Genomic DNA, 12167 nt, shown 5'->3' with positions numbered 1-12167 from the left:
TCTTGCCTGAAGAATCCCAAGGATGGGGGAGCCTTGGGCTGCCATCTATGGGGTCACACAGAGTCGGACACGACTGAAGCGACTTAGCAGCAGCAGCAGCATAGAGAGAAAATTCAAGTTTCTTTAAAAAATGTTAACACAGTTCTCTGACTATGATATCATTAGAATATGTTCTAAGAACAAAATTAGCAGTATATTAAGTATAAAGTTTACCAAGTTAATTTTTATTAATTGTACATTATAGTTGCATATATAGGATAAAGCAAGTAAGTAAATGTTTTAATGTTATCAGGAACCAAGATTTTCACAGTACAAGAAAAGAGGTGTGAATAAAAAGTAATCTTTATAAAGTAAGGGAAACCCCTCCAGTGTTAAATTTAAGTTTGAAACATAATTATGTATTCATTTTATGTATGTATATATGTTTTTCCTAGCTCTATTAACTCAAAGGGCTTAGGAGTAATGACAACCTAGTGGCAATGAGTATACCTAGAGCTCAAATACTGGTTTCTAAATACCATTCCCTACTAAAAAGAACCAAGGCCCCTTGAGAAATGCCTGATTACAGGGCTGAGGTGGAGAAAGTACAAGTGAGCTTGGAACACTTTAGGTGCTAGAAAAAGTATTCAAACACTAATGTGGTCAAGTCACAAGAACACAGGGACTGGTTTGAAGTGTTCTCACTGAACAAATTTGAGACAAGTAAACATCATAAATAATGATCTTGTTCATGGCTTATAATGCATGGAATGAAAACAATCCATGAGTCTGAAGTGATAGGGTAAGGGATCGGGGAGTGGGAGGCGAGGTGAAAGGATGTTCTTCTTTTCATAGTAATTTTTGTTTTCAAATGTGGAAATAATGATAGAATTAGAAATAACATTTTCCAATCTCCAATGTAATAATCAATCAGACAAGGATCATCAATGATGGCTAAAATCATTGAATAAAAATTAGTTTGGGCAACAGGATATTCACATGGTGTCAAGGTATGTCAATCATCCCACTGGTTAGTGACCAACTGCAAAGGGAACAATCTGAGTTTACCATGAGACATGACAGTCACTGCTTTAAGTGATCAGTCTTAGGATCACCAATCTGACATTATGCGCTTCCTGATGTGAGAAAATAACATGGACATGGCAGCGTATATGAATTAGCCTGAATCTAACCATAAGAATGTAATCAGAGACATCCTGGATATGGGCTGGTCTACAAGACAACTAGCCTGAACACTTGGGGAAAAGTTTTGTCAAGAGAAACAAAGGGGGAAGGAATTTTTCTTGGTTAAGAGACTGAAGAGACACTTCATTAAAAGCAATGTACAAAGCTTCATTGGCACCTGGATTGGGGAAAAACAAACAGAGGAGGCATTTGGGGGACAATTGGGGAAGTTTGAGAATATACCGTTTATTAGATTATTTTAGAGAATGATTATTAAACATTTCTCAGGTATGATAATGTTACTGTGATTATCTAGGTGATTGTCCTTGTTCTAGGGAGATATATACTGAAGTTTTAGGAGCAAAATCCCATAAATAAAATAAAATCCCATAAATGAAATAAAATCCCATAAAATAAAATAAATGTTACACATTTTTACCATTGAAAAAGTCTCATGATGTTTGCAAGTTGTTTTCAAGTATATTAGTATATGATATGTGTGTGTCATGATGTGTGACCTACCTATATGTACATATATGTATATATAAGAGAGAAAAAGCAAATGTAGCAAGATGTAAAACGTTGGTAAGTCCAAGTGAAGTATATACAGGAATTGAGTGTACTAATTTTTCAACTTTTGGAATATTTGAAAATTTTCAAATTAAAATGTATAGGTGTTTGGAGGGGAGGACATTGTGTCATCCACAGAGTTGCTGGGAAGGTAGGAGAAATAGATTCAGAAAATAGGCAGGAACAAGAATGGCTCTAACAGCCAGAGCCCATCCCCCATCTTGCTCCAAATCCTGGACAGCGAGGATGCTGCAATACCTGCTATGGAGCCATGAACTCCAGCATTGTGGTCCTCCACACCCGACAGGGCTGTGGTCTCCAGTACGATTTCTCCCTCTGTGCTTCTGTGTGTCACTGGGACTCACGCCTGTGATCAGCCGAGTCAGATCATGTGCCCTTATTCTAGCTGCAGGAACTGTTGGGAGGGGCTTTTTTAGCCTCAATGGTGAGAGAGGAACACTGCCTCACTCAGACTCATTTGATGAGAGGTCCCCCGAATATAAGATTCATCCCCACATGAAAAGGGGATTCAGAGGTTATTAATATCTTTTGATGGCAGCCCTTAATCTAAGCGATAAGTTATAAATGGCTAGACAATGTAGACCATTATGGAGTCACTTGTCTCCATGTTCTTTTCTAGTTGGAACCCTTTGCTGGGCTTTCTGAACCTACCCATTACATTAATACAAACTCAGGTAGACCACAGCTAGACCTTGGAAATTAGAGACAAGTTGAAATGGAATGAACAGAGATGTGAGTCCCTTGTGAAATTAACCAGGATCCACACATCATGAGTGTAAAGTTATTTGGAGTAAATCATGCAGCCCAAAGTATGATTTGCATGAGATTAAGGTGTATCTCTAGTTTTCATCAGGAAGCAAACAACATTAAATCAGCTAAAGGCTTAGAAGTCAGAGCATATTATAAAAGTTGGATGCTATATGTTCAAAGAGCTAAAAGAGAGCACCAACATGGAAAAAAAGAAGTATGTGACTTCAGTACAACCCCAGGGGAGAGAGCCCTGTCAGGCAATGTGAGTACTTCTATTTCCTTGATAAGTCTCTCCCCACAGTGATAAGGGTGACTCACCAGGCTACCATAGCTTGATGACATTATTCCTCAATTCAATTTATTGTAATCATCATCAACAACAGCCAGTTATTGAGCGCTTTCTTGTGTGCTCATTACTGAAAATACGAAGATGAATAAGGCCCCTGAGGACCTTATAATCCACTTGGAGAGAGAGAGAAGATATACATGAAAGATAAATAACAATAAAAGGTAGCACATAAAGACCAAATGAGGAGTACAGACAAGAGCTGAAGAAGGTCAGATGAGGGACAACATACTGAGGGGTGGGATCGTGAACTGGGCTTCCTTGAGGAAATGAACAGTTAGAGTTAATTTGTGTAAAAGCAGGGAGATGGTTCAAAACTGGCATTCCAGGTACGCCTGAGAACTTGGGCCAAGGTGTTTGAAGACTTGATTTCGAGTGTGTGCTCGGGGGAGGAAGGCAGGGAGGGAGGAAGCCAGTTTTCCTGTGACAAAGATATACAGAGGTTGTAGATTGCATGGCTTGGTGAGCTGAGTAAATTTGGGGTCTTGAAAAGTCTTGATGTAGGGCAAGGATTTGAATAGATGAACTCCTCAGTTAGCTGAACTCTTTATTTTGTTTGGATCCTTCCTTTACTTGCTTATTTCTCTCCTTTCATTAATTTACTTCTCATTTCTCCCCTACAAAGTTACTCATTAAACCCTTGTTCCATGGAACAGTGCTTCCTACTGTTGGAACAGTCCATTTCAAAGGTTTCCACTTATTTCTTTGTCATCAAGTCAAACAACCCCCTTTAGATATTCATTCTCCTTGACCACTCTGCAGTGTTTGCTACGACTTTGGTAATGTTACTTTCTTGCTCAAAACCTTCATCAGTTGATTGTGGCTTTCAGAACAAAGTTAAGTCTCTTAGATAATGATCTAACACCCTTGCTCCAAAGGCTGGCCTCAACTCTTTCTAGTTTTATATTTGTTGTTGTTTAGTTGCTCAGTCGTGTCTGACTCTTTAGCGACCCCATGGACTGTAGCCCACCAGGCCCCTCTGCCATAAGGTTTCCCAGGCAAGAATACTGGAGTGGGTTGCCATTTCCTTCTCCAGGGGATCTTCCTGACCCAGGGATCGAACCTGCATCTCCTGCATTGTCAGGCGAATTCTTTACTGCTGAGCCACCAGGGGAACACTTTATAATAATAGCTACCATTTATTGAATGCTTTCCTTGTGCTAGCCACTGTAAGAAGCTTTTTTCATATGTGATCTCATTTAATGCAAAACTCCATGAGGAAGGTCCAGTTAACCTGCATAAGTAACACTGCTGGGCATACACACTGAGGAAACCAGAACTGAAAGAGACACGTGTACCCCAATGTTCATCGCAGTTTATAATAGCACTATTTATAATAGCCAGGACATGGAAGCAACCTAGATGTCCATTAGCAGATGAATGGATAAGAAAGCTGTGGTATATATACACAATAGAATATTACTCAGCTACTAAAAATAATATATTTGAATCAGTTCTAATAAGGTGGATGAAACTGGAGTCTATTATACAGAGTGAAGTAAGTCAGAAAGAAAAACACCAATACAGTATATTAATGCATATATATGGAATTTAGAAAGATGGTAATGATGACCCTATATGCGAGATAGCAAAAGAGACACAGATATAAAGAACAGACTTTTGGACTCTGTGGGAGAAGACGAGGGTGGGATGATTTGAGAGAATAGCATTGAAACATGTATATTACCATATGTGAAACAGATCACCAGTCCAGGTTCAATGCATGAGACAGGGCACTCAGGGCAGGTGAACTGGGATGACCCTGAGGGATGGAGTGGGGAGGGAGGAGGGAGGGGGTTCAGGATGGGGAACACATGTACACCCATGGCGGATTCATGTCAATGTATGGCAAAACCAATACAATATTGTAAAGTAATTAGCCTCCAATTAAAATAAATTAATTTTTTTAAAAAAGAAAGTATAGGAAGTCTGCAGGGACAAGAAATGAAGGAACTGAAAACTATAGATGCAAAAGTCTTAAATATTATATAAAGAACATTGAACCAGCAATATATAAAAACAATGGCACATCATAGCCAAGTGAGATTTATGTCAGTAAGGCAAGACTTGTTTACCATTCAAAAATCAGTGTAATTCACCATATTAAAAGAATAAATGAGTATAAACATCTCAATAAATGCAGAAAAAGCACTTGAGAAAATTCAAAATCTATTCAAAATAAAAACTCTCAGCAAACTAAGAATACAAGGGAGCTTTCTAAACCTGATAAAAGGTATCTATGAAAAACAGATGAGCAGCATCATACTTGCTGATGAAAGACTAAGTGTTTTTCCCCTAAGATCGAGAATAAGGCAAGAGTGTCTGCTCTCACTACATCTGTTCACCATTATACTGAAGGCGCTGTGAAAAACAAAAGCCATACAGACTGAAATGGAAGAAAAAAACTGTTTCATCCATGATGATATGATTGTCTGTAAAAATTCTATGGAATCTACAAAAATGCAGCTGAATATATACTTCAGACAGAGAAATTTAGCTCGAAAGGAAGGAGTGAGGTTTAAAAATTGAGAACAAAGAAATTGGTAAACATGGTTAAAACTAAACATAGTGAGGAGAAAGACTGAAAGTGAATGAGCTAAGAATCCAATTTAAATAATTAGAATAAGAAAGAATAAATAAAATTAATAGTAAAAGAAGTTAATAAAGAGCAAAAATTAAATAGAAATTAAAGATACAATGGGGTCATTTGAGGCAAAAGCTGTTTCTTTTTTGACTTATAAAATAGACAAACTTTGGACAGGATTAATATTGAGAAAAGATAGAAAGCACAGATAAACCAGATTAGGAATGAAAATATAGTTGCTTTGGAAATTAAACAGTAAGAAGTTATTATCAACAATTTGATACTAATTCATTTGAAAATATGCATAAATAAATTTCTCAGAAAATATGTTATCAAGTGAATGAAAATGAAATAGAGAACTTTCATTGTCTTCTAAACAATAAACATCATTAAAAAAATCTTTCTGCAAAGGAAGCACCAGACCCAGATGGTTATATAGACAATTCTTACCAAGTATTAATGGAACAGGTAATGCTAATCTTATACATTCCCTTTCCCAGTGAATTATAAGGAAGGAAATCTCTCTAACTCCTTTCTCATGCTATTCTTGCCTGATTTTAGAACAGTAAAAGGAGAAAGGAAAATTATGGTCAATCTCATTTGTAAACACTGACACAAAAATCCAAAATGAGTTATTAGCAAACTTAACCTACCACGATATGGAAAAAATACATCATGACCAAAGTTTCTTTAAGCCAAGAAAACAGAGTTTAATATTAGAACAGTTGTCAATTCAAATCACTATAATAACAGATTAAAGATGAAAACATCACAAAAATCATCTCAATAGAGAAAATATTCATAAAACTCAACCCCTATCCATGATTAGGAAAAAAGAAATCTCTTAGCAAATAAAAATAGAAGGAAACTTCTTGGACATGATATTGAATACAAAAAAAATAGTAAAATTCACTATTAATACTGAAACATTAGAAACATTCCTTTTAAATTCAGGAAGAAGATAGGGTTGTATGGTGCTAAACTTCTGTTCAAAATTTTATTAAAAGTTAAACAACAGTAATAAAACAAAAGAAAAAAGAGCTGTGTATTGGAAAGTAAGAAATAACACTGCCACTGATCAGAGGTAATTATTTATAGAAAAATCCACAAGAATTTGCAAACTAGTTGGAATAAGAAAGCATACTAGATATGCTACTGGAGATCAGTGGAGAAATAACTCCAGAAAGAATGAAGGGATGGAGCCAAAGCAAAACAATACCCAGCTGTGGATGCAACTGGTGATAGAAGCAAGGTCTGATGCTGTAAAGAGCAATATTGCATAGGAACCTGAAATGTCAGGTCCATGAATCAAGGAAAATTGGAGGTGGTCAAACAGGAGATGGCAAGAGTGACACTCACCTCACACGCTAGTAAAGTAATGCTCAAAATTCTCCAAGCTAGGCTTCAGCAATACGTGAACCATGAACTTCCAAATGTTCAATCTGGTTTTAGCAAAGGCAGAGGAACCAGAGATCAAATTGCCAACATCCGATGGATCATCGAAAAAGCAAGAGAGTTCCAGAAAACATCTATTTCTGCTTTATTGACTATGCCAAAGCCTTTGACTGTGTGGATCACAATAAACTGCGGAAAATTCTTCAAGAGATGGGAATACCAGACCACCTGACCTGCCTCTTGAGAAACCTGTATGCAGGTCAGGAAGCAACAGTTAGAACTGCACATGGAACAACAGACTGGTTCCAAATAGGAAAAGGAGTACGTCAAGGCTGTATATTGTCACCCTGCTTATTTAACTTCTATGCAGAGTACATCATGAGAAACGCTGGACTGAAAGAAGCACAAGCTGGAATCAAGATTGCCAGGAGAAATATCAATAACCTCAGATATGCAGATAACACCACCCTTATGGCAGAAAGTGTAGAAGAATTAAAGAGCCTCTTGTTGAAAGTGAAAGAGGAGGGTGAAAAAGTTGGCTTAAAGCTCAACATTCAGAAAACGAAGATCATGGCATCTGGTCCCATCACTTCATGGCAAATAGATGGGGAAACAGTGGAAACAGTGTCAGACTTTATTTTTGGGGCTCCAAATTCACTGCAGATGGTGATTGCAGAAGGAAAGTTAGATAGCATATTAAACCTAGACAGCATATTAAAAAGCAGAGACATTACTTTGCCAACAAAGGTCCGTCTAGTCAAGGCTATGGTTTTTCCAGTGGTCATGTCTGGATGTGAGAGTTGGACTGTGAAGAAAGCTGAGCACCAAAGAATTGATGCTTTTGAAGTGTGGTGTTGGAGAAGACTCTTGAGAGTCCCTTGGACTGCAAGGAGATCCAACCAGTCCATTCTGAAGGAGATCAGCCCTGGGATTTCTTTGGAAGGAATGATGCTAAAGCTGAAACTCCAATACTTTGGCCACCTCATGCAAAGACTGACTCATTGGAAAAGACTCTGATGCTGGGAGGGATTGGGGGCAGGAGGAGAAGGGAACGACAGAGGATGAGATGGCTGGATGGCATCACCGACTCGATGGCTGTGAGTTTGAGTGAACTCCGGGAGTTGGTGATGGACAGGGAGGCCTGGTGTGCTGCGATTCATGGGGTCGCAAAGAGTTGGACACAACTGATCAACTGAACTTAACTGAACTAGATATAATATCAATATTCAAAATATGATTGTGCTCTTAGACACCAAGAATGGTGAATTAGAACACAGAATTTTTTTTAATGACTTACAAAAGCAATAAAAACAAATTATTAGTGGTTAAAGCAACCTCATGCCTCAGATCTTTGGCTCATTCATATCTCTCCTCTGTTTACAGTACTATTACTTTGACTTTCTTAGATCAACATCCAATTCATCCTTCAATATCTAGTTCAGGTAGAGATTTCTTAATATCTTCAACTACCTCAGTTACAAATGAGTTTTTTTTCTCAAAAGTATTGTACCTCTACTTTGTACCACTATTAAGACACTGACCTTGAACTATCGGTAAACTGATTTATATGATTTGTCATCTTTCACTAAATCATAGTGACCTGGAAGGCAAGATATGGATCCTGTATTCTTTATATAATCTCAGAAAACATAGCATAAAGTTTTATGCATCAGCTCAGTTCAGTTCAGTTGCTCAGTCGTGTCCGACTCTTTGCAATGCCATGAATTGCAGCACGCCAGGCCTCCCTATCCATCACCAACTCCCGGAGTTCATTCAGACTCACGTCCATCGAGTCCATGATGCCATCCAGCTGTCTCATCCTCTGTCGTCCCCTTCTCCTCCTGCCCCCAATCCCTCCCAGCATCAGAGTCTTTTCCAATGAGTCAACTCTTTGCATGAGGTGGCCAAAGTACTGGAGCTTCAGTTTTAGCATCATTCCTTCCAAAGAACACCCAGGGCTGATCTTCAGAATGGACTGGTTGGATCTCCTTGCAGTCCAAGGGACTCTCAAGAGTCTTCTCCAATACCACAGTTTAAAAGCATCAATTCTTTGGCTCTCAGCCTTCTTCACAGTCCAACTCTCACATCCATACATGACTACTGGAAACACCATAGCCTTGACTAGACGGACCTTAGTCGGCAAAGTAATGTCTCTGCTTTTGAATATGCTATCTAGGTTGGTCATAACTTTCCTTCCAAGGAGTAAGCGTCTTTTAATTTCATGGCTACAGTCACCATCTGCAGTGATTTGGGAGCCCCCCAAAATAAAGTCTGACACTGTTTCCACTGTTTCTCCATCTATTTCCCATGAAGTGATGGGACCAGATGCCATGATCTTCGTTTTCTGAATGGTGAGCTTTAAGCCAACTTTTTTGCTCTCCTCTTTCACTTTCATCAAGAGGCTTTTAGTTCCTCTTCACTTTCTGCCATAAGGGTGGTGTCATCTGCATATCTGAGGTTATTGATATTTCTCCTGGCAATCTTGATTCCAGCTTGCATTTCTTCCAGTCCAGCATTTCTCATGATGTACTCTGCATAGAAGTTAAATAAGCAGGGTGACAATATACAGCCTTGACGTACTCCTTTTCCTATTTGGAACCAGTCTGTTGTTCCATGTGCAGTTCTAACTGTTGCTTCCTGACCTGCATACAGGTTTCTCAAGAGGCAGGTCAGGTGGTCTGGAATTCCCATCTCTTGAAGAATTTTCCACAGTTTATTGTGATCCACACAGTCAAAGGCTTTGGCATAGTCAATAAAGCAGAAATAGATGTTTTTCTGGAACTCTCTTGCTTTTTCCATGAAGTTTTATGCATAGTAGATCTTTAATAATGTTTATTGAATAAATGAACAGCTTCCTAAACAATTGACAGCTTATAAATCCATCTCTGTTGAATTCACACATCCATTGTTTGATGTTTCTAGAGTGTCTGGACCAGTCAGGCTGACATTCAGCCCTTGTGATGCCAGCCAGTCTTGAGGCCCAATTGTTGCCAGCTTTTTAAAAAAATTTCTTTCAGTAGGTGCAGCGGGCATTTAGGTAAATTCTTGTTAACTATTAAAATTCATTGCCAGTAGAACCATTGGTATAAGGAAAATTCCATTGCATTGGATGGAATAAAAACAAAAGAAATCAATGACACCTGCTCTTCAAATCTGCTCTTCACGTAGCTACTTTACTTGAGGCGGTAGCCCCAACTATTTTCTCCCTGCCTCAGGCATGATTGTACTATAGCCTATTTTGTGAACCATTCACTATTCTAGTCACGGATTGTTGGACCAGGCACCATCATAATTAACTGCAAGGCAGCCAGCTGTGTTGGCCCCAGGGCGCTCTGCTGCTTCTGAAGTGGCTTGAACTCTGTCCAGTACAGGTGTTCCACACCCACTGTCACCAACGCAACAAAATCTAAGGCTGTCTCTGTGAAGAATAATTCTGAGAAGCAGAGTTCCAAGCAATATTTAGTGATCATCTTAGTTGCTTATTAAACTGAGAGCACCCTTCAAAGCTAAGTGAATTGGGGCCTGGAGTTTGTATGTAGCTGCTAGGGCCCTTTCCGATTGTCTTGTATTTTTGTGCCCTCTTAAACTTACATGGCTGTCATTATTCAGTGATCAGCTCTTCCTTGTGACTCTGAAAAATATGAGCAGCTGAATCTGTGCAAATGTTCAGCCTTCTTGCATTCTTTCCCCTTTAAATATCATTTACCTCCCCACCCTCCTCCCCACCTCCATCTTTCTTACAGTCTTGCCCTTGGCTCATTCTTTATCTGTTTCTACTGAACTATATTATCTATCAAAGCAGAACAGCCAGAGGTAGGGCAGATTTTTGTTGGGCTGGTTTTCAGTGATATCATGAAAATCTTCGGATCTTTCCATCGCCATGCTCTACCATTCTCAGTTCAAGCTTTGCCGTTAGACTTGTAGCAAGATAGCTGCAACAGTTAGAAATATAACATCTAGGAGATGTAGAGAGGTCATGTTTTTATATGCCTCTCTTTTAGGAATGAGCAAACTTTCCCCAGAAGCTGTATAGCAAGCAGTCCTCTCTTCAAATGTAGTTGACCAGAATCAGGTTGTGTGACCATTCGTAAACCAGTCATCACCAAGAGAGTGGGATCTCCTTAGACTAATGGCTGGCACACTTAAGCCTGCTTCGGATTCACTTGGAGGACTTATTTGAAAACACAAAGTGCATTCAAATCACTTTTGATCATATCACTCTGACCAAGATCAGAGTTTTTGATTCAGGGGGTCAGGGTGGGGACTAAGAATTTGTAATTCTAACATGACCAGGAGCTGACTGTGGCTCAGATCATGAACTCCTTATTACCAAATTCAGACTCAAATTGAAGAAAATAGAGAAAACCGCTAGACCATTCAGGTATGACCTAAATCAAATCCCTTATGATTATACAGTGGAAGTGAGAAATAGATTTAAGGGCCTAGATCTGATAGATAGAGTGCCTGATGATCTATGGAATGAGGTTTGTGACATTGTATGGAAGACAGGGATCAAGACCATTCCCATGGAAAAGAAATGCAAAAAAAGCAAAATGGCTGTCTGGGGAGGCCTTACAAATAGCTGTGAAAAGAAGAGAGATGAAAAGCAAAGGAAAAAAGGAAAGATATAAGCATCTGAATGCAGAGTTCCAGAGAATAGCAAGAAGAGATAAGAAAGCCTTCTTCAGCGATCAATGCAAAGAAATAGAGGAAAAGAACAGAATGGGAAAGACTAGAGATCTCTTCAAGAAAATTAGAGATACCAAGGGAACATTTCATGCAAAGATGGGCTCGATAAAGGACAGAAATGGTATGGACCTAACAGAAGCAGAAGATATTAAGAAGAGGTGGCAAGAATACACAGAAGAACTGTACAAAAAAGATCTTCACGACCCAGATAATCATGATGTGATCACTAATCTAGAGCCAGACATCTTGGAAAGTGAAGTCAAGTGGGCCTTAGAAAGCATCACTATGAACAAAGCTAGTGGAGGTGATGGAATTCCAACTGAGCTGTTTCAAATCCTGAAAGATGATGCTGTGAAAGTGCTGCACTCAATATGCCAGCAAATTTGGAAAACTCAGCAGGGGCCACAGGACTGGAAAAGGTCAGTTTTCATTCCAATTCCAAAGAAAGGCAATGCCAAAGAATGCTCAAACTACCGCACGATTGTACTCATCTCACATGCTAGCAAAGTAATGCTCAAAATTCTACAAGCCAGGTTTCAGCAATATGTGAACTGTGAACTCCCTGATGTTCAAGCTGGTTTTAGAAAAGGCAGAGGAACCAGAGATCAAATTGCCAACATCCGCTGGATCATGGAAAAAGCAAGAGAG

This window comes from Ovis aries, chromosome X, assembly GCF_016772045.2.
Source record: "Ovis aries strain OAR_USU_Benz2616 breed Rambouillet chromosome X, ARS-UI_Ramb_v3.0, whole genome shotgun sequence".
In the NCBI taxonomy this organism is placed as follows: domain Eukaryota; kingdom Metazoa; phylum Chordata; class Mammalia; order Artiodactyla; family Bovidae; genus Ovis; species Ovis aries.
Note: the sequence above shows the minus strand (reverse complement) of the source record.